Below are 23,084 nucleotides of genomic sequence, written 5' to 3'. Positions count from 1 at the left end.
CGAAATACTCATAAAAGAAGAGAAAATTTACTGAAATGTTGAGTACTTTTTCTAGGAAACTGTGAAATTCAAATTGTTAGTTATGGCCTTCAGTAGCACCACTCAACTCTCGAAAGTATCAGGAAATTTTACACATGAATAAAAGGAACAAAAATCTTAAGGAGCTGTTTTGGGGGAATAACCTTTGCATGTATTCGTGAGTGTAAAAAGGATCATTGCTGTCTCCCTCTGTCCTGCTGGGTACTAACTACCTGTCTTTCTCTGTCCCCAAATTACTATGGGATGCTTGTCTAATTTAAAATACTACAAAAGCCTTTTCCTTCCTGCCAAGGTACAGAGAAGACCAGTGTCTTCTACTTCTTGGACAGTAGTTTGCTTAGGAAACTACAAGGTTTAATGAAAGGGCCTGCAGCTATGGATTATTTCGAAGCCTACTTGAAAACATTTTGGTGTGTTTATTTCTTTCCCACTTCACTTTATTTCAGAAAAGATTTGACATGGGTTACAAAGATGTACACGGTGTAACTGGATAAAATTTCTTAGATGAGAAAAAGAAGGTAAAAGTCACATAAAGGTAGGAAAGTAAACAGGAAACCAGGAGAGTATGGAATTACCTTGGTTAATAGTCCGCAGCCTTGGCATGTAGATGATTTTGTCTGTTTCAGCAGCAATTTTAAGTCTTACAGACCTCTTCAACATGGACCTCAGATTTGGTCCTGAGCTTGGCATGGTGGGAATACAGCCTTATTGATTTTATGATTAGAACACAAACTCTGTACTCAGAAGAAGCCCAAATATTCCTGATATGGAGGTCACAGAGAGAATTAGAGATTTTTAACTTAGAGAATGTTGCAGCTGGAAGGACCTCAAGGGGTCAGCTCCTTCTAGCCTTCCTAGGGTCAGCGAGGCCTTGTAATTGTGCTCTACAGTAAAGAGGACTCTGGTGGGGGCAGTGACTGACTGGGAGTCAGGCACGTAACCTCTTCAATGCACCGTTGCCTTGTGTGCCAAATAGGAATAAGGATTCGTTTTTTTTCCTTACAAGGTTGTCATTAGGATTGTTAAGATATTGCAAGGGAGAGCAATGCAAATCAAAACCACAGATTCCTCTTTCTGCCTACCAGGATGGCCATAATAAAAAGGCAGACAATAACAAGTGTTGACAAGGATGTGGAGAAATTGTAATAGCCCCCATCCAATGTTGATGGGGATATAAAGTGGTATAGTCACTTTGGAAAGTAGTCTGGCATTTCCTTACAAGATTAACACATGACCCAGAAATCCCACTGTGGGTACATACTGAAGAGAAGTCAGAAGGTCTGTACACACAAAAACTTACATGTGAGTGTTCATACCAGTGCTACTCATGGTAGCTCAAAATGGAAATTACTCATCTGTCATCAGCTAGTGAATGGAAAGATGGACCAGATATGGTACGATTCCATATATGAAATACCTGGAATAAGCAAATCCATAGAGACAGAAAGCACATTAGTGATTGCCTAGGGCTAGAGGCCAGGGGGAAATGGGGAGTAACTGCTAATAGACATGGAGGCTTCTTTTTTGGGATGATAAAATTTTTCTAAAATTGCGCTGATTTCTGCGTAATTATGTGAGTATACTAAAACTGTTGACTTGTACACTTGAAGAAATTGAATTGTACGGTAGGTGATCATGTCTCAATAAAGCTAAAAGACACATAATGTAGGGCACAGTTGTTAGTATTGTACAATAAGAAGTATATTAAGTAAACATCCAATAAATATAGGCTTTAAAACAATTAAGAAACTGACTTATCCTGATCATGTCAATACCTTTGTTTAAATTAGAACCCAGGTCCCTGGAGCCTTAACTCAGCAGCCTCCCCCTGTAGCAGAGCCCTGCCAAGGCCACCGTGGACTCTGCTGCCCCTATTAATGGGGTTCTCAGTAGTTAAGACTTTCATTGGCTTTCTTTTCATCTTAAATCTTTCTATTATAATAATTTTTAAGTTTTCCAGTTGCAGATACAGTAAAAACCTTGAAATAGCAACATTTTCAATTAGCCAGAATAAACCTCTGGAAGAATTAACTCATGGTTTTCCCAGGTATCGACTTTTCAGCCCATCCAAGAATTCCCCAGGAGTTTCCTCTCATCCCTTTTCTCCACATGGCCTGTGCTTCATCCTTTCTCTTTTGTACTTCTTCACTTGAAAAAAGGCTGGAGTGAAAAGCAGTGGAAACACTTGTCTCTCGAGCTTTCACAGCAGCAAATCTGGCATAACTTTCAAAATTGTTTCATTGGGGTGAAGGAAAATTTGGGTTTCCTACTCTAGTTTTTGGTATGGTATTTAAAAAGATGCATTCTTGGCTCCTGCATTTGTTCATTGCCACCTCTTTATCACATAAAGAAACTACGAAGATCGGTATCGATCTGATACTCTTAATTCAGTGAAATCCAGATTTGTATAGTGAAATTATATTGGTTTGCTACAGGTTGATGTTGAGAAACATACAAATTATCAGGTAGGGATGTAGCTCAGTGGTAGAGCACTCCTGGCTTACACTTTGGTCCCCATCACCTCAAAGACACAAACCACACCAGTTATTATTTGAATTCATTGAGAAATATGAATGTTTCACTTCAATTTTATAAAGCTTAGTGCCTTAGAAGATGTGGTTGAGGGTTTGATAAGTACATGAGGACCTTTAAACTTTCTGAAAATTAGATTTCAAGAATACCTAGGCTTCTAGGATAGCTCTCTTCTTTCAAGTAGTTGAGGAATAAAGCATTAGAACTCCTCTTTGGAGCATAAAAGTAGCCACCAAGCAATGAACATTAATAAAAAGCTAATGAGGATGTCGACTCTTCAAGTGTGATTTCACTTAGTAGCTGTTGAAACATACTGTTAGATGTTAGGTTACTATTGATTATTATGTGCTGGCTATCACTGTGGTATCAGTCACCCCAACTTACTTGATGAACTCATTTTTTATTGTCTCCCATAGTTTTGCGGTATGCTTTCACCCAGCTCGGTGGCTCTAGGCTCCCCTCCCTGCCTGGCCGGAAGCCACTGAAGATGGTGATTTCCTGCGAATGTAACTGAGAGGAGTGCTCTGTGCCATACCTGCCCCTTACCCATGAGGCCTCTCTTTCTCACTGTGTAGTGACTGGGTTACCCATTTTGGAACACAGCCTGTGCAGTCACCTTTTTAGTAAAAGGCAGTAAGAGGAGGAAGAGACAAGAAATAGGAGAAGAGCCCCAGGGTTTCACAGTATATGGCAAGTTACATGGCAGAAGATAAAAGCAGGGGATAAAACGGTTCAGGTGGAGATGTGGAGGGGGCATGGCAAACAGCCCCTGGTAAGTAGGGTGTCCCTGGTGCTTATTGGGGCCACAGTCACTGGAGATGCACTGAGCTCATGCCCTTCACAGTATCCCTGTCACAACTGCGTAGCATTAACCATTCACTTTCAGGCTCTGAGAAACTGAGTCCAAGCTCCAGCTGCTACAATGAGTCAGCCAGAATAGCATATGGAAAAGTGTACCAGGTATAGGGTCAAAACCACCTTGTGGTACAGATTTTTAGATTCCCTTTGAGGAGAAAGAAAGGATATTAGTGGAAATGATTGTGCCAGTCTTGAATGAGGACACACATGGATGCTTAGGGCTATCCTTTCTCACCACCTCCGTTCCTTGCAAAGGATAATTGTTTTGATTGTTAATAATATATACAATTGATTTTAAAAGTTGTGTATTTATGAGGTACCCATAATATGTTAGGCAGCATTCTAGGTTGGAATATTTGACTAAAACTGAAAGGGAGTAAATCTAGTCATTACACAGCATCAGTTTATGCAGTCATTTCACTTATCCCACATAAATTCTGAGAATCAGTGTTAGTTTGCTGTGAAGCTTCTAGAAAATCATGTAGTGTCTACAAGTCCTTTTAATCAACTCTATCAGTAATGCTCATCTGCATAGCTCTTATAGATATTAAGACACATATGTAATATAAAACATTTTATATATAATATAAAAAAGAACACACTAAGTACTTAGTAAATGCTCAATATCACTTTTACTTTCAGTTCTTTTATAGATTGTGATTCAAACATATAGTCTCACTTATAGTCATATAATGTACTTGTATAATTTTTTAAGCATTGAATGACTCTGTGCATTTATTCATTCCACTAATCTTGATAGATTGCTTAGAGTGTCCTGGTTAGTGTTCCAGGTGCTTGGGCCTCATGGATGAACCAAAATCCCTGTCCTGTACCACCTACAAAAAGAGGATTTCTCTGTGAAAAGATGTGGAAATGTGTAAGACTTGGTGAAAAGGTGAAATGGATAACATGAACCAATCTCACACTTTCATAAGGGCCACTTTAATATTTCAGACAGATGTAGCGTTCAGAGTTTGAGTGACTAAAAGCCACGATGTGGTAGAATTTTGGCATTCTCAAAGAAATCACCTCTGGATGATTCCCTGATGCTGCCAGGGAGCTGGTGAAGGTGCTCTACTGGGTGGTGCTCGTCAGCTTCAATCCTGGCTGATTTTTAGAAAGTCAACTTTAGTAATGGCACCTATAGTAGTGTGTAGTAAGAAAAGATCACAGATTAATAAGTTAAAAGTTTATCCTTTTCTCTCCCCTATATTCTTTTGGATACAATTACACCTATTGTAAGCCCCTCCGTCCACATTGTGCTCATTGATTCAACCTTTCTATTCATAAGAGTATAATTCAGAATATGAATATGAAAAGAATCTCATAAGGAAGTTTATCTTTTAACTCAGACTTTATATCATTAATGCTTTAGATCTCATTATAACATTATAACCTGAGTGCCCATCTTTCTTCCTATGTGGAGAGCTTAGAGAAAAACTGTGGCCTGGTGGCGTCTTCATCCATTCATCATCAGTGTTCATAATGATGATCTCAGATATCCAAAAATAGCTATATTAGGCTGCCCATTTCAAGGAAAATAGATAAAGAGTTTTTAAATTCTGCATATTAATTTGTTCTCTGGGAGTTTTTGAAGATGAGGATGCATTCAGTTTTGTTTTTTTCCAGACTAGAATTCAGTACAAATAAGCATTTTTGATCATATACTGTAAGTTTTGGGCCGTGGACCAAATGTTTCACATTATTTTTATCCATCTATCTAATAACCTAGCAAGGTAGTTATCTCTGTTACAGATGTGGAAACTGATTAAGTAAGGACAACTAAGAGGCAGTCATGTCGAAACTTAGTTTCACATCTGATTGAGGCAGAAGGCTTTGTGAGGGTAACCACTGTACTGTACTGTCACCCTTTGGAAGGATTCTCATTTCCTCCTTCTTTTCTTTATTTCTCAAATTTTCTATAATTAGTATGAATCGATTATATGTTAAAATATCAAAGAATATAACAATACATGTAGCACAGATTTAAAAACATTTTTGTATGCAGTGTGAAAATATAAATGTGAGCCTGAACACTATAACCTTATGCTTAGCAATTACAGTAAATAGATATTATAGTTAATTCTTAAGAATACAAGAGACATACAAGTATTTAGTTTCAGTTTTTTTAAGGAAAATAATATGTATTGATTTAAGACTTTTGTACCAGATTTTAGAGTGATTCTCGTAGTTCATTGTCAACACAATTAGAGAACTGTCTTTTCACATCCTTCATCTTAGTGTAGGCATTTTTGCCTCTAGGAAGGTCATAGGTGATTTCTGAGGAAGTATGATGAGTAAAGGAAGAGGAAAGAACATGGATGGCATAAATAATTGAATCACTTAAAGATAATTTCTTTCATTCTCCATAAGGCCACCCCATTTCCCACAAAAGCCTCTTCTTTTCTGTTGTTGAATTTACCTAAAGATCCCTTGAAAGTTTGCCTTTGTGACTCTTGGGTGGAACCCAGGAATCTGCCTTCTTAGCAAATGACGTAGTTAGCTTTATGACCAGGCATATTTGAGAACTTCTGGGCTAAACAAAAAGCCCACCTGAAGGGAAGCAGTAGGAAGTGAGCTGGTAATGCTGGATTGGGTCCAGGATGTAAAGAGCCTTACCTCGTAAGCTGTGGCCCTGTGGGACATGGGACATGGTGCTCCAAATTGTGAGGAACCTGTGATGGGTGCTCTGAAGACAGAGAAGACCAGAATTAGAATTTAGGTAAGAAGGAGTGGGAGCAGGGAACAATGTGAAGGAGAGGTGCAGGCTGGCAGATGCTGTGAAGACATCTAATCAAGAGGGAGCAAAGTCTGAACCAACTTGTGGCAAAAGTGTAAGGAGGAATGAAGTAATGACATTGAAGTGCTAGAATTCTAAGTAGAAGACTACATGTGGGGATAGGCAGAGGGGGAAACTACAGGAGGAGATGGAGGCTGCACAGACCGTAGGACGGCAGCACCTTTTACTAAGGTGGTGTGAACCAGAGGGGGAGAGATCAGGTGTTTGTGAGCATGCATCTGAGTTTGAAGTTCCATTGGGACTCCCATTTGAAGGTCTCCAGTAGGCAGACAGGTGTGTAGCTAGAGAGAGACTTTGACTGAGAGAGTTATATTTAGGAGTTTTCCCCATGGAGGTGATTATGGAAGCCATGTGATGATGAGATTGCCATGGAGGACATTACAGAAAGAACAATGAAGTCCTGGGAGAATGGTTGGGGAATGAGGAGGATGCAGAGAGCTGCTGAAGGGAAAAAAGAAAATGCTGTCACAGGAACTTAGGAATCAGAGGTAGTCAGTGGTTCTGAGTGCTGCAGAAGGTTAAGGACAGTGAGGGCTTACAGAAGGGCGTTGGATTTGGCTCACTTTCATAGTCAGGGGAGAAGCTGGACAGTCTGAGATGAGTGAAGAGATGGTGAGGAAGTGCAAGTGGGATAATTGTCAAAGTTTGATGTAAAGGGCTAGAAGAAGAGTCACAGCTTAGGATGTGTGGGAGTTTGTGAGGTCAGTGGAGTCAGTGTTTATCTAAAAGCTCACTATGGGGGAGAGGAGACATTGCAGATGAGTAAGCTAGAGTGTGAGCTATGGAGGATTCTAGAGGGCGGTGGTTCACAAATGCATTGATTCATTTGATACACATTGATTTCTTTCACACAGCAGTGCTAGGACTGTGGTAAGGGTATAGGGATAGGACTTGATCTTAGCCTGTGAATATTGAAAGAGAAGAATGAAAGTTGATGGTGTGAATTTGAGTCTGGGTGACTGGGAGGATGATGGCTCCACAGATTACGGGAGGACAAACAAGCATCAGGATCAGTGCTGTGATGAGATGGTGTGTAGCATGATGGGGAGTGTAGGAGGGAACAGGGTGTGGTGGTTGAGGACTTTGTGGAGTGTAGGTTGGATGGCAGTTTCCCTTCTCCAGAAGGCAAGGAAGCTCATCTCAGGTGGAGGGACAAATGTGGGCAGATACTTACAAGTGGGTTAGTAAAGTCATGTTTTTGTGATGGTGACAGAGAGAAGACTTGCAGAAATGAGGCTGGAGGGGTCGCAGGAGCCAAACACAAAGTATTTGCGTATCTTGATGAGGAGCGTGGCTTTTGTTGTTGTTATAGTTTTGTTTTGTTTTCTGAAAGCCCTGCGGAATTGTGATAAGAGTTTAAGCACAGGCAAACAATGCTCCAGTTTGCCTATAGAAGGAGCTCCAGGCAGCAGGGTGCTGGTTGGTAAGGACCAAGAGTGGGCAGGCCAGTAGACTGGGGTCTAGTGTCACTGAGAGTTGGAAGGAACTTGGGTGGAGTAGGCAGAGAATAGGCAGGAGAGAGATTTAGCAGGTAGAGTTGACAGGACTTAGGTTTAAAAGGTTTTCCTGGACATCAGAGGTTGGGGGCAGGGGGGAAGAAAGACAGGTGAAAATTTGTGGAAAAACTAAATGGGCTTTCTGACTTCTAACTTAGAGACTGGAAGGTGGGAGGAATCATTCTGAAAAGATGAGGAATATTCTGAATGTGTTGAGCTTGAAGTACTTATGGGAGATCCAGATGGAAAAGCCCAGCAGGCAGGTACAGTGTTTGCAAACCGCCACAGGGCACGGCCTGGAGAGAGAAATCTGGACGCCCAGAGCACTGGAGAGGAGCTGTCACCTCTGTGAGCTTAGCAAACACACAGCCTCTTTGTTCAAGAATGGACTGTCGTTCAGTTTTCTGAGTATCTTGTCTTTTTCTTAGCCATCTACAGTTTGGCAATTGAACCGTTACTGTGGTTAGGGAAAAACACAGCAAAACAGTTTGTTATTGCTTAGCAGATCCTTGATGAAGACTAGACCCTAAGAAGAGGATTAGATCCAGTAGTGGGGCTTGGATTACTTGAGAAACTCACTTTTATGCTCCCCTCCCCAAGCCCTTAGCGTGGACCCTTGAGGCTTTGATTTTTAAAATGTATTTTACTTTTATTAACCCCATATGAATATATGACTATGCTATTTCTTGGTTTCTTTTAAAATCAGTGGCTGGTCAGATACTGTCTTTGTTAGGAAAACACATGAATTAGAATATATGGTTTTCTAGAATCTTTTACAGGGAAATCTATATTATTTATTTTGCTGCTCTGGCAATCTCTTTTTAGTATGAAATAAATTAGCAAAAGTAGAATTGATGGCCCTTTGGAGTATTGAATTGAAGCACAGTTGAGACATTGCCCCAGAAATAAAAGTTCTGTCTGGAGCCTTTTTATACTGGAGCCTGCAACATAGCTTTCATTTATTACTGAGAATTAATTTTCCGTGATGCAAAGGGCAGGAGTCTTATCATTGTGGAGGTAATGTGTTTTGTTAGCAATAGGAAAACAGTGAAGCTCTTAGCCTGTCCTTTAGGTTGAAAAAAATAACATTTCAGTCAGAAGTTGCTTGAACAAATATGATGGCAGCTTCCTTGGACTACTTGGATTCTTTATTTAGACCCTATTTTGAATAGATAAACTGAAAAAGACATTTTTAAGATAGGGAGACAAAATTGAACATAGACTGATTGTACATTCTCCTAAAGAATTGTTGGTAAATTTGTAGGATGTGAAGTTGATAATTTTGCTCAAGTTTGAAAACTTTTGTCTTTAGAGATACATACTCACATATTTACAGGTAAAAATGATACGAAGTGTGGGATTGTCTTTAAAAATGGTGAGGCAGAAAGAGTTGGGGTGTAGGTGTTGATAATTGTTGCAGGTGGGTAGATAAGGTGCCCTATACTATTCTCCCCTTACGAACATTTCCATTAAAGAAAAGTTCAGCCAAAATGCAGGTGGTAGCCAAGAAGATGGCGGTGTTGAAGATCTGTCTCTCCCATTTTTGACATCTGTATGGCCCTTGTCACTCTCCCTGCCCAGTGGTGACAGACAACTTGCTGTCTGCCCGACGCAAGGTGACGCCTCTGCAGTTAAACTGTGTTTGGGTGATGCTAAGGCCATCCCACTCAGACTCTGGCAGTTTTCTGGGCAGCTTGAATCTCATCCTCTGCAGAGGCTTTAGCCTACAGTGGAAATGGGAATGTTGAGAATTCCTTGCCTCCTCACATTTTTGTGACTTTTGAAAGAGTGAGATATAGGTTGAGAAATTGGGAGGAGTGATCTATAAAGAGAGCAGGAAGAGGAGACAGTAGAACTTTAAATATGAGCCATGCTTCTGAGTAGCGTCATTGTGATGAATCCTGGGTTCCTCTTTGGAGTTCACATTTATGCTGTAATCAGAGCCTCCACCTTTTCAAACCAAAGTATAAATGAGTGCTATGTGTGTGTGTTTGTGTGTGCACATGCGAGCACTTTCTAACTTCTAACTAACCTCACATCTAACTAAGTCTCTCTGCCCTTCACAGAGAGCAAGGTAGTGAAATGAAGTGATTGCAAAGGAAAAGGTTTCCACGAACCAACACAGACCTGTTTGCTTTTTTGAATTATTCCCAGTGTGGTAGGATGCTAATATGTCTTCTCAGAGGCAGATGGGTTTATTCCTTTCCATGATCAGCTCCACTGTTACTTGGGCGTTTAGAACTGTGCCTTTCCTCTCAGGATCTTCACGTGCTGAGAGGAAGGCCCAGAGTTTGCTTGACACTAGCTGCTGCTTTGCTTAAGCAGATCTAATAAATTAAGCCTTTCAACTTCCCTGAACTCAGCCCTATTAGCTGCAGTGAAAGGATCCATGAGGGCAGAGGATGATTGTTTTCTGAGTATGTGATAGTATGCTTTTGGATCTCATGGTGAGGTAGTTTGGCCCAGGAGATCCTGTGTCTTATGTTTTAGCCTAGGACTCTTCATTCCTTCCTTTACTCCATGAATACTCTTAAGACCTATCTGGTACCAGTACTGGGTGTTGGTCCCCAGAGTTGAGGATTCCTTCACAGAGCAGGGCTTTCTGGTCACTGCAGCAGATTTCGCTTATGTTGGTTCTGGGGATCATGGACCTGAGGAGCTTGTGAGGGTTTCAGAAACTAACAGAATCTTCTTCATTTGCCTTTTCCCGCAAATCCCTTCTTGGCCTCTGTGTACCCACGGACTTACCTGGTTGGGACTTTGGAGGGAGAAAGACCCATTTCCCTTCCTCCTCCCTTTTTCCTGCAGGATATTGGGTCACCATGGTCCTGCCTGCGTGAGGGAGAAATGTGCTGGTCAGCATTGCATTGGGGCAGATAGGTGAGTCTCTAAATCCAGCGCTCAGTTCATGAAGCAAGGCCCCTTACCCAGTGGTGAAACCACATTCTTGAATATCACCTTCAAGGTGATAATTTTGGTCCTAATATTCTTATTGGTCTTATTTTTAACTTGGTGCAGAACTAAGGAGAAAGGTGTTTTCTGTTGGGGCTCCTTTAACTGTGTACAACACAGTGAAAAAAAGTCCCCCTTCAGCCCAGCAGCTGTCACCCCATCCTGTAAAGCCCTCCAGAGATACTGTCTGCATATACAGATTTGCCTAGAAGTGGGCGTGTGTACCTCTCTGTTTTCTTTTACAAAATGATGGACGTTATTCTCCATTAGCTTTTTCTACTTATGATATATCTTGATGGTCCACTTGATGCTTTTAATTGGATATACACAGTGTATTAATTTTGTAGTCAAAAAGAATAAACCTTCCATTTGAGCCTCACAGCCTTATAAAAAGCAAGAAACTGTAGAATTCTGTTACGAGGGACATGGATGGCAGCTGCTTTCCAGGCTTTCTTTTTCATATGGAAGAGACATGTTATGTATCTTGGTCTAAGCAGTTGATAACACTTGGCTTTAGATAATGGCGAACACACTGGAAATTCACTGTATGTGGGTGCACCTTTTCTGTCATTTAATCAGGTGCTGCAAGCTGAATAATAACTAAAATGTATCTGTAGGGTAGTTAGCAATAATTTTTATGAGGAAACTTCTTGGTACAGACATTTAAAAGTTATTTGAAAGTATAGCAGAAATGTATATGTCTCAAAATTAGATATCTTAGGGAAATCATAATATGACAACAGTCTTCTGTATTATATTCTATGTAAAAGTGGCTGAGTCTGGATACAGTTTTCAGCCCACAAAAATTAATGCATTTGAGTATTTTTCCAAGCTTTTTTCCTGGGTCATTACTCTCTAATGAGAGTTAGGTCTTGATAGGACATTTATAAAGGTGGTTCTATTACTCAAACTTAACATAAGTGGTGTTTTAACCAATAACCCATAATCTTGGTGTTAGGTGTCTTTTCAAGGTAAGAATCCAGTCTCTGTTACGATAGCTCATATCACTGTAGTTGCTTTTCATCTTAATGTCCTTTCTGTTCAGTTCCTCTGTTTCACTTGGAAACATTACCATATTCCGTTAACCCAGTGGATGATGTTATTGGTATTGTTCTTCTGCTAGATAATTTGCCTTTTATACTCATAGTGAGGCTGCTGGATTTAATGTTATCAGTCAGGCTTCAACCAGAGAGACAGAGCCAGTAGGAGACCTATAAAGAGATTTATTGCACTGAACTGGCTTGCTAGACTGTGGGGCCAGCTGGGTGAGCTTGAAATCCGCAGGGCAGGCTGTTGGGAGGGGAAGCTGGAACTCTGGGACATGGTGCAGCCTCCTGTCCTCACATGGAATTCCTTTTCCAGGGAAGTCTCAGCTCAGTTTGCAAAGCTTTTCAACCGATTGAATCAGGCCCACCTAGATTATCAAGGATAATTTCCCTTCCTGTCTAGTCAATTATGGGCTTTAATTGCATCTAAATATCTTCACAGCTACAGCTAGATTAGGGTTTGATTGAATAACCATGGATTGTAGCTCGCCAGGTTGACCCTGAAACTGACCCCCACCCTGTGCTTCTCTGTTTCTTGTTAGATTTCTCCCAGTTCCAGCACTCAGTCCTCCCAGCCATATGCACTTGGCTGTGTGCTTTTGTTTTGCATTCTCCACCTCTCCTTCTTCTGCAATTATCTCATAACTTACTGCTGTAGCCCGGCAGCTTCGGCTCTGCTCCAGTGCCAAATATTATTTTCTTTTTTTTCTTTGGTTTTACGAGAAGTGTGTTTTCTTATCTGGATTATTTATCTTATCAGGACAGACCCTTCCTATTGTTTTCTTTATTAGCTAAAGTTACAGATCAGCTTGGCACCCAATCTAGCGGGAGCTTTAGTTCCCAAAGACAATACTTGCAAAATCGAATGCTGCTTTCTTGGCTGGTGGCTGTTGTCATTGTTCTTTGTCACCCTAACTTGGGGAAATGCCATATTGTAGAATTGATAAGACTGAAACAGAATAAGAAATCTAATTGCTTCTCTATGCTTTGTGCTGTTTCTTTAGAAGAGTTCCCTTCCAATTTCCAGAACATTCTCTTTGAGCCAGTGCCCTTTCATGTAGTTTTCCAAAGTTGCAAAATTCCAGTGTCAGTATCCGAAGAAAAACAATTATCAAATTTGATTTTTTTCACATTAGAAAATGGTAGTGCATAATAAGAAAGTTGCTACAAAGTATACTTTACTAAACTAGCCCAGTGTTTTGAATCATTTCTTAAGAACTTATAAAAGCCTCTTGTTTCTCTAGAATTTTTTTCTAATTGTAGAAATTTTTCATAATTTCATATCTTTATTCTTCCCTTTTGTACCCTAGAGAAGAGAATGCCAGATTTTAGCCGAACTAGATAAGCAAGAGGGCAAAAAATGTTAATGGGAATCACTGGTTAAAAGGCCCAAGGTTTAGCTGAAGCCACTTACCTATGATGAATAGAAATAGGATTTTTTCTTCTTTATATTTTAATGTGTAATAACATAGTCAGCTGGAAATAATTTGCAAGTATAGATTAAAACCTGAATGTTCAGAGGCCCAGAACGTCTAGAGATGGAGAACACTGACCAAGAACCAAGGTGTGTAGACTTGCTTCTGACATGGCAAGGGTGTCATGTATAACCTGCTGATTTGCAAAGAGTTACTAAGTATACAGACATGAAATTAAATTCAACAGATCACTCTATCAACAGGCCTTGTCTTGATTACATATTTCCATGTAACAGATCACCCTAAACTTAGTGGCCTAAGAACATCAAAAACAGTTCTTTCCTTAGGTTTCCCACTTTTTGGGTCAGGGATTCAGGAAAGCCTTGGCTGCTTGATTTCAGGCCTCATGCAGCTGCAGATAGATGGTCAGGCCCCCTCTTCATGGAGCTTGTTGGAGCTGCCTGGCAGCCTGGAGGCCACAGAGCAGTTGGGATGCAAAGTGAAAGTTACATGGCCTTTTCTGGTCCAGGCTCACTTCTTCTGTGTTGTTTTGGCTATAGATAAGGCACTAATCCACCCAGATTCAAGCAGGTAGCAGGGTGGCAAAATCCTAGATGAACCTGTGGGAGAAAAGATGTTGTTAAGGGCATTTTTGGAAAAAAAAAAATCTGCCCTCTATCTTTCCTCTGGCAAGGAATGTTCACATCTTTGCATGTACAGAATATACTCTCATGCTCCAAGACCCTCCAGAAGTCTCATCTTGTTAATGCTGTGAGGCTCAAAGCAAAGGACCTTGTCATCTAAATCAGGACTTAGTACCATAAGGCTCCTCAGGATCAGGACATAGCACCTCGAGTGTCATTCTTGATCTGAAGCCCCATGCACTAAAGAGACATAGCTGCCAGATACCCACCCAAAATATGACAGTGTTATGCATATCTTACAGGCAGATAGAAAGGACTCTAGTCCCTGGCAATTCTGGAATCTAGCAGGGTGCATGGAGCCATTTTCTTGCCCAGAGCTCTGTTCTCTGTGGCTCTGGGTCCTGCTATCTGGGTTCTTAGTTTTACTCGTTAAGCCATCCTTCCTTTTCTGTAGGAAAGAGGTGGTGTTTGCCTCTTAGCAGTCTTCTCAGGTTGCTGCTTCTCCACAAAAGTGGAGACCTGAAGGCCCCTTTTCACTTCGTACTCTCTTTCTTTTAGTTTAACCTGGCAGTGTGGTATAAATACATAAAAAGCTTTGTGGAGTTTTTGCGAATCTTGTTGCATTTACTCCATTAGAGAAAATCCATGCCAGGCATAGGTAGTCTACCATGTCCCTGTGAGGTGCTCTTGGGACAACACCTGTAAGAGTCTTAGAAGCCCTTTTATAATGCAGAGGTTCTGCCAGGCAAGCTCTTCAGATCCTCTACAGCCTTAGGTGTGTGTGAAAGTACTGGTGAAATACCACCTCACATCTTCTGAAGTCTTAACCCAGGGACCCTGGGTTTGGTCCTTGCCTTGAAGCCGTTTCTTGGTTCGAGAATTATTTGATGTCTGGAGAGACCGGAAGTGAGAAATAATTGTATTCTTCGTATTGTTTTTGGCTTTTTGAGACAGGGTCTTGCTGGGTAGTTGAGGTTCACCTTGAACTCACTATGTAGCCCAGGCTGACTTCAAATTTGCACAGCCCTTCTGCCCCAGTTTCCTAAGTGCTGGGATATAGGTTTGCACCACTGTGCCTGGCTTAAGTTTTATATTTAATAGTGTTTGTTCCTTAGCTCATCTCTCTCAGCTCACATTTTATCAAAGTATTCTGTTTGGAAATCTCTTTAGCTGGATCATTGAGTTCATTAGGAACATTTCTATTTCCTTCTTTACCATAGATGTCAGTGTCATTGTATAACAAGGCTCTCCTTTCCTATAGCTTCCAGTAATATCCTCCTCCCTTTCCTTTAAGCCCTTACTGACAACTGTCTTAAAACAACAGTCATTTCATTATCTTGCCTTGTTTTTGTGTGTCAGGAATTTGGAAAGCACTTGTCCTAACTTCTGTCTCTCTGTGCTTTCTATCAACCTCTGAGGAAGGAAGCGAGGCTGACTACTGTGGGTTCCTGTGGTGGCTGTGGCTGTAAGTCGCTCAGTGTCACTTAGGTGTCAATAGTGACTGAGGCAGTTGACATACTGATTGCTTCCTGCTTTGTTACCCCCAAGTCCCACTATGTCTTCCACTGTGTTTTCAGAAACCCAAATCCGACCATTCTCCCTTGTCCCCTTAGTTGCTTGAATGCTTTTTTCATTGTCTGAGTTTCGAACTCTGATGGGGTGTACAGCAGAAGGAGTGAACTTCACAGGCCAAATTTGTGCCACAGACATACATTTTCAGGCTGAACATTCATTAACATTTTAGAAATCAAGAACATTTGCATAAAAATCTAAATTATCCACTTCTTCAGAAGAATCAGAAGATCTGGCAGCCCTGGGGCTGCCAGCTTGTGACAGCTGTCTGTCAGTCTGGGTGTCCTTATGGTGGGACAGGCTTCCCCAGGTCGCCCACATCATCACTTGGCTGCCTTTCCCCATTACACTTCTGCTTAGCTGCTATAGCCTTTGGATTTGTCACCTGATGATACAAGGTTATTTCTTAAAAAATTAATTTTATTGGTACATTTTAGGTATACAATATAATGACATTCATCATTGGAAATTTGCACCTTTAAATAATCTCTCTTGGTTTTTATTTTTCCCCATTCCCTTGCCCTCCCTTCAAGCCCTCATCCCTCCCTATTTACAAAGACTTTGTTTCCACTTTTTCATTTTCTCATATTAATTCCATTCTGTTCTTTCCTTTCCGCTATCCCTCCCACTTCCCCTTCCCCTTTGGACCTTTTATTCCTATTTCACATTATCTATTATACCTTTTAGTCCTCATTTACACTTTCAGTTTCTCACACCAGAGAAACTACTTGGTGTTTACACATGTGTGTCCTATTTATTTCACTTAAGAGTATTGCCTCAATGTGCATCCATTTAGCTATAAATGTCTCTAATTTCTCATTTTTTATGGCTGAGTAGTACTCCATTTTATAAAAAAAACCCCACATTTTCTTTATCTAGTCTCCAGATGATGGGCAATTGGGCTGCTTCCAAGTTTTAGCTATTACAAACTGTGCTGCTATGAGCATGGATGCACATATATCACTGTGGTATGATACTTTTAATCCTTTGGGGGAAGATCCCCAGCAGGGGAATATCTGGGTCAAATGGGACTTCCAGTCCTAGTTCTTTGAGGTATCTCCATACTGATTTCCACAGTGCTTGCACCAGTCTACACTCCCATCGGCAGTGGAGCAGGGTTCCTCTTTCCCCACAGCCCCGCCAGCGTTTGTTATTGGTTGATTTCATGATAGCAGCCATTCTTTCTGGAGTGAGGTGGAATCTCAGCATTGTTTTCATCTGCATCCCTTGAATGACCAGTGATGTTGAACATTTTTTCATATGTTTATTTGCTATTTCTACTTCTTTGTGTGAGAAATGTCTATTCATTTCAGATGCCCATTTTTTTATTGGGTCTTTAAATTTGGGAGGTCTGATTTTTTTAAGTTCTTTATAGATTCTGGATAGTAGACCTTTGTCTGAGGAACAGCAGGTGAAAATTTTTTCCCACATTGTGGGTTGTCTCTTCACACTGTTGATGGTTTCTCTTGCTATGCAGAAGCTTTTTAATAAGAAGAGATCCCACTTGTTGGTTGTTTGTGCTACTTCACGGGCAACTGAGGTTTTGTTCATAAAATCTTTTCCTACACCAATGTCTTCAAGAGTTCTACCTAACTTCTCTTCCAGCCAGTTCAGCATTTTTGTTCTAGTGTTTAGATCTTTAATCCATTTCAATTTTGGTTGAATGCATGGTGAGAGATACAGGTCTAGTTTTAATCTTTGGCAAGTTGAAACCCAGTTTTTCCAGCACCATTTATTAAAGAGGTTATCTTTCCACCAGTGAGGGTGTTTGGCTCCTTTGTCGAAGTTGAAGTGGCTGAGTGTGTCTGGAGTTATTTCTTCATCTTCTAATCTGTTGCACTGGTCCTCCAGTCTGTTTCTTTGCCAGTACCATGTTGTTTTTAATCACAGTAGCTTTGTAGTATAGTTTCATCTTGGGGGTTGTGATACCCCCTGTCATGTCTCTGGTGCCTAGAATTGCCTTTGCTATTCTCGGTCTCTTATTACAAATGAAATTTTGGATTGTTTTCTCAAGGTCTGTGAAGTATGCTGCTGGAATTTCAATTGGGATTGCACTGAATCTGTATAACAGTTTTGGAAGTATGGCCATTTTCACTATGTTATCCTTCCTACCCAGGAGCATCTGACATTGTCTTCAGTCTCTCTTTTCAGAGTGCTATAGTTTTCAAAGAAGAAGTCTTTGATTTCTTTCATTAGGTTGATTCCTAGGTATTTCAGTTTTTGCGATGCAATTGTGAAAGAAATTGTTTGCCTTATTTCTCTCTCAGTGAGTCTGTTGTTTGTGTAGAAGAAAGCTATTGATTTTTGTGTGTTGACCTTGTAACCAGCTACTTGACTGAATTTGGTTATTAAATCTAGAAGACATTTGGTGGAGTTCTTGGGGTCTTCTATATAGAGTATCATGTCATCTGCAAATTATGACAGTTTGACTTCTTCATTTCCTATCTTCATTCCTTTTATTTCTTTCTCTTGTCTAATTGCTGTGGCCAATGTTTCCAAAACTATATTGAACAGGAGTGGTGATAGTGGACATCCTTGTCTTGTTCCTGATTTTGGTGTGAAGGATTTCAGTTTTTGACCATTTAGTATGATATTGGCTGATGGTTTTTCATAGATGGCTTTTATTAGATTGAGAGAGAAACTGTCTATTCCAGCTTTTTGTAGGGTTTTTCTCATAAATGCATGTTGGATTTTGTCATATGCTTTTTCTGCATCTATTGAGATGATTATATGGTTATTGTCCTTGGCTCTATTGATATAGTGTATTACATTGATTGATTTGCTTTTGTTGAACCATCCCTGCATCCCTGGGATGGATCCCACTTGATCAGGGTGTATGATCTTCTTAATGATCTCTTTCATTCTATTTGCCAGTATCTTATTAAGGATTTTTGCATCTGCGTCATTAGTGAGATTGGCCTGTAGTTCTCTTTTTCAGTTGGGCCTTTCTCTGCTTTGAGGATTGAGGTGATGGTTGCTTCTAGGAATGAGTTTGGGAGTATTGCTTTTCTTTAAATTTCATTGAAGAGTTTAAACAGTAGTGGCAGTAGTTCCTCTCTAAATGTCTTGTAGAATTCAGCAGTGAAGCCATCAGAACCTGGGCTTTTCTTAGTTGGTAAGTTTAAAATTATGTTTTCAATTTCATTGATTGATATTGGGTTATTTAGAATTTTTAGGTCTTCTTTCAACTTAGTAATTCATGTGTATCTAGGAATCTATCCATTTGTTCTGTGTTTTCCATCTTATTGGCATATAGGTTCCTGAAGTAGGTATTGGTGATCCTCTGGATTTCTGCTGTTTCCTTTGTAATTTCATCCTTTTCATTCTTAATTGCATGGATTTGGGCCTTTTCTTTCCTTTTTCTGATAAGGTTGGCTAAAGGTTTGTCAATTTTGTTTATTCTTTTGAAGAACCAACTCTTGGCTTCATTGATTTTTTTGTATCGTTCTCTTAGCCTCCATTGGATTGATTTCTGCTCTGATCTTTATAATTTCCTCCCTTGTATGAGCTTTGGTTTTGTCCTGCACTTCTTTTTCTAGAAGCTTGAGGTTCAGCATCAGGTTGTTTAATTGAGCTCATTCTGTTTTCCTAATATAAGTATTCACTGCTATCACTTTCCCTCGTAAGACTGCTTTCATTATGTCTCATAGATTCTGATATGTTGTATTGTCATTGTCATTTAATTGAAGGAACTGTCTGATTTCTTCTTTAATGTCTTGTGTGACCCATTGGTTATTCAGAATTGTGTTGTTCAATTTCCACATGTTTATGAAATTCTTGAAGTTTCTTTTGTTGTTGATCTCCAATTTCATCACACTATGGTCTGATAATGTACAGGGGATAACTTCAATTCCTTTGCACTTACTTAAACATGTTCTGTGTGTGAGTACATGGTCTATTTTGGAGAATGATCCATGTGCAGCTGAAAAGAATGTGTATTCTGATTTTGTGGGGTGAAACACTCTGTAAACATCTGTTAAGTCCACTTCTTCAAGAGTTTGATTGAGTTCTAGTATTTTGTTGCTTATTTTTTGTCTAGTTGATCTATTTATTTGTGACAGTGAGGCATTGAGGTCCCCGACTAGTATTGTGTTAGTGTTTATTTGATTTTCATGTCTGATAGTATTTGTTTTATATAGTTGGGCGCACTAGTGTTGGGTGCATATATGTTTATGATTGTCATCTCTTCCTCTTGGAGTTTTCCCTTTATAAGGATGTTGTGTCCTTCTTTGTCTCTCTTAATCAGGGTTGGTTTCAAATCCACTTGATCTACAGAGAGGATAGCTACTCCTGTTTTTTTCTGGGGTCCTGTCACATGGAGTATTGTTTTCCACCCTTTAACTTTCAGTGTATGAGTTGCTTTTTGAATTAAGTGTGTTTCTTATATGCAGCATATTGCTGGATCTTGCTCCTTGACCCATTCTGCCAGTCTCTTTCCTTTGATTAGTGAATTGAGACCATTAACATTGATGGTTATAACTGATATGTATTGACATCATTGTCATGACTTTTTCTTTTTGTTGGATTCTCCCCCTTTGCGTTTAATTTCTTGTCATTCCCAATAGATTCATTTTGCTGGGCTTTCTGGGGTCGTGATCCTCATTGTCTTTTCCTACAATGTTTTCTAAAAATTTTTGGCGTGCTGGTTTGCTATTCATGAAGTTCCTCAGGTGCTCTTTGTCATGAAGGTATCTTATTTCTTGATCAATTTTGAAAGATAGTTTTGCAGGGTACATCAATCTGGGTTGGAGGCTTTTTTCCTTTAGGGCTTGAAATACATCACTCCAAGCTCTTCTTTCCTTGAGGGTTTGCTTTGAGAAGTCTGCTATGATTCTGATGGGCTTTCCTTTGTATGTGATTTGTTTCTTTTCTCTAACTGCTTGTAGAATTTCGTTCCTTTTTTGAGTTTCTGGAATCTTAACTGTTATATGCCTACATGTAGATATTTTTTGATCAAGGCTAACTGGAGTCCTATATGCCTCCCTTATCTGTATGTCAAGATCTTTTCCCCTGCTTGGGAAGTTTTCTGACATCACTTCTATGAACAGTTTTTTTTATGTCATCTGTACTCTCTCCTGTCTCTTCATTGACTCCGATCCATCTTATGTTATTCTTCTTTGCATTGTCTAGCAGTTGCTGGATTGATTTCTCATGGCCCCTTATTATTTTAAAGAAATTTTTCTTTTCCTGGTCATTAATTGCAATCTTATCTTCTATATCTGAAATTTTGTCCTCACATTGGCTCATTCTGCTGGGTAAACTTTCAATGGAGTTTTTAATCTCCAGGAAATCTGTTTGCATCTGTTTTATGGATTCCATTTGTTTCCTGTGTTGGGATTCCATCATGTTCCTGAACTCTCTCTCTTTTTTTTTTTTTCTGTGTCCTCTCTAGATTTATTAGTCATGTCTTGCACTATGGGTACAATCTCTGCTATTATCTGAGAAATTATTTCTTGTTTCATTTTTTCCAGATCCTCTTTTGTTGCCAGTTCAAGGAGTCCATATGGTTGAGTATCAGATTGTTCCATCTCATTTTCCTTTGGGTTTGCTTTAGGTGATCTGGAAGTCTGGTTCTGAGACTTGTTTAAGTGTCTTTTAATTTCAAGGGGTCGGGGGGAGGGATGTGTGATGCTGGTGCCTGCTTAGCTCACCTGTTTGGCACTGGGGGCGGTGGTATGGCTGCCCAGAAGTTTCACATCCTCTGTGCTAGGGGCAGCTCTCTTCCTTGGCTTGGGGACAATGGTATCGTGGCCCAGAATGTTCGCCTTCTGTGCACCAGGGGCAGCTGTGCTCCTGGGCACTCGGGGAGGTGGTACAGTGGACCAGAAAGTTCACCTCCTCTGCACAGGGGGAAGCTCTGCTCCTATTACAAGGTTCTTTACACAGCTCTTCTGGCCATGCTTTTAGCCATTTCTTTAAACTAAACTCTGATCCTAGTACCTTGTGATTCAGCCACATTATAAAAGTCAAGAGGAGTGAAGAGCTTTTACTTTCTCTCTGGGTGGAATAACTTCCCTTTCTCTGCATACCAAAGCCTTGCTAATCCTTAACAGCCAGCCTCCCACACTGTCCCTGGGTAGCCTCCTTCTCTTCTGCAGTCTCACAGGGTTTGTGTCTTTGTTACAGCTCCTACATTTTATTGAAATTGTTAGGTTATATGTCTCTGGAATTTGAGTGTACTCTAAGGTATTGGTTTTTATTTTCTTTGTCTTTAATCTAGAACTTATTACAAAGGTTGGTATTCAATAAAACTTTGTTGACTGAATGAATGCAAAAGTGATTTTTAGAAGTATCTAAGCTGAGCTCTCCTCCCTGATGGAGTATACAGTTTGATAGGTCATCTGTCAAAGGTAATGCATAGTAAGTGACTCAAAGGTACAGACAGACTTCCAAATGGGAGGATTGACAAAAACTTTTTTGATTAGGGACAAAAGATAATTAGAAAGTGTAGAAGGGCAGATCAGGCCAAGGAATCTACATAATGTATATTTAAAGTGGTAGAGCCAGGAAAGTATATAATTTCCTCACAGCTGGATTTTACAGGGCACCTAAAGGGATGTGGTAGGAAATAAGTCTTGAAAATATGATTTTGGGATAGAGACTTGAATGTTAAAAACTCTGGACTCATCCTGTAGACAGTAGTGAACTCTACTCAATTTTTTTTTGAATGAGTGCTTGTGTATGCCGAGTGGCAATATGAAGAACAAAATATTCCAAAGATTAGAGAAGATTGGTTAGCAGTTCCTTTCAACAGGAGAGGCAAGAGATCAATGTTGAGGAGGACCTGTCCATGCTCATTTTCACCTGAGGAGATGAAATGTGCAGAATAGTATAATGTTTGATATGTTTGGGTGTGACGAAAAATGAAATGCCTTAATAATATCCCCTGTTGTGTCTGGAATGTTTCTTATGTGCAAGAATCATACTGGGAGCTTTGATGACTGCGGTTGGGTCATGATGATGGGGGTGGTGGTGAAGGTGGCAGTGTGCGGGAGGCATTTGAGGTTGTTAACTTAGTATCAGATGAGAATAGGCATGGAGGATGAACAGATGGGTCGAGGGTAGCAAACCCAAATATGAACAATTGCTGAGATATTCGTATCCAACTCAGCACTTGGAGAAGACTAAGAGGCAAAGTTCCCAAGGCCATCAGTTTAGGTGAGGGAGGGAGGCCTTGGAGAAGGTGTGTTCAGTCAGCAGGAGTGTCAGTGAGCTGAGGGTGTGTTGCTTATGGTGGAGGGGTTTTATAGGAGGGGCGGCGTGGAGTGCAGCATCTGGAGTCAGCCGTGGCCCAGCCTTGTACGATATGGAGTAAAAGTTGACAGGCAGGACGACTTCAGCTGGAGGGGACAGTGAGGCCAGGAAGCAGGCGCAGGGTGGAAGTGCTCAGAGGGGCCCATGCCGGAGTCTGACTCGTGGAAACAGTAAAACATTTACTGCTAACACCTTACTGAGCCTCGTTTTGTTTGTTGATTTTTGATAATTTAGAAGGCTTTTTGTTTGCTTGGCAGTATCTCAACTACATTATAAACAGCAAGTAATTAGAATCACTTGCTTATACTTGTAGTGGGTAGAATGCCTGAGCACAGAAACGTGTGATGTGCATTGATTTCTGCTGTCAGTGTGTCTTGGTGCGCTGATCAGAGGGTAGGTGGGTGACCCTGCATGGGCTTTGGCACAGGTGTGTTCACAGGTGGAGGAGAGGCCAAGGGCAGAATTCCTGAGGGGAG

General features: G+C 40.4%; 1 protein-coding gene and 1 long non-coding RNA gene across 4 annotated transcripts in view; one reads left to right on the top strand and one right to left on the bottom strand.

Moving 5' to 3' along the window:
• Stk39 (serine/threonine kinase 39) overlaps window positions 1-23,084 on the top strand; it is a 284,753-nt gene that overhangs the window by 139,415 nt on the left and 122,254 nt on the right. The window lies entirely within an intron of this gene.
• LOC106010472 (uncharacterized) overlaps window positions 4,168-23,084 on the bottom strand; it is a 38,216-nt gene continuing 19,299 nt past the window's right edge. The window contains exons 2-4 of the long non-coding RNA XR_001184270.3: window positions 10,474-10,557; window positions 6,049-6,118; window positions 4,168-4,570 (exon numbers count right to left, since the gene is read on the bottom strand). This is a non-coding gene — a long non-coding RNA (uncharacterized LOC106010472). The remainder of the gene's footprint in view (window positions 4,571-6,048; window positions 6,119-10,473; window positions 10,558-23,084) is intronic.

The sequence above is a fragment of the Heterocephalus glaber genome, unplaced genomic scaffold (assembly GCF_053883595.1).
Source record: "Heterocephalus glaber isolate CG9 unplaced genomic scaffold, H.glaber_assembly_v1.0 deba00000347, whole genome shotgun sequence".
Classification (NCBI taxonomy): Eukaryota; Metazoa; Chordata; class Mammalia; order Rodentia; family Bathyergidae; genus Heterocephalus; species Heterocephalus glaber.
Note: the sequence above shows the minus strand (reverse complement) of the source record. Positions and strands in the feature narration are given on the sequence as shown.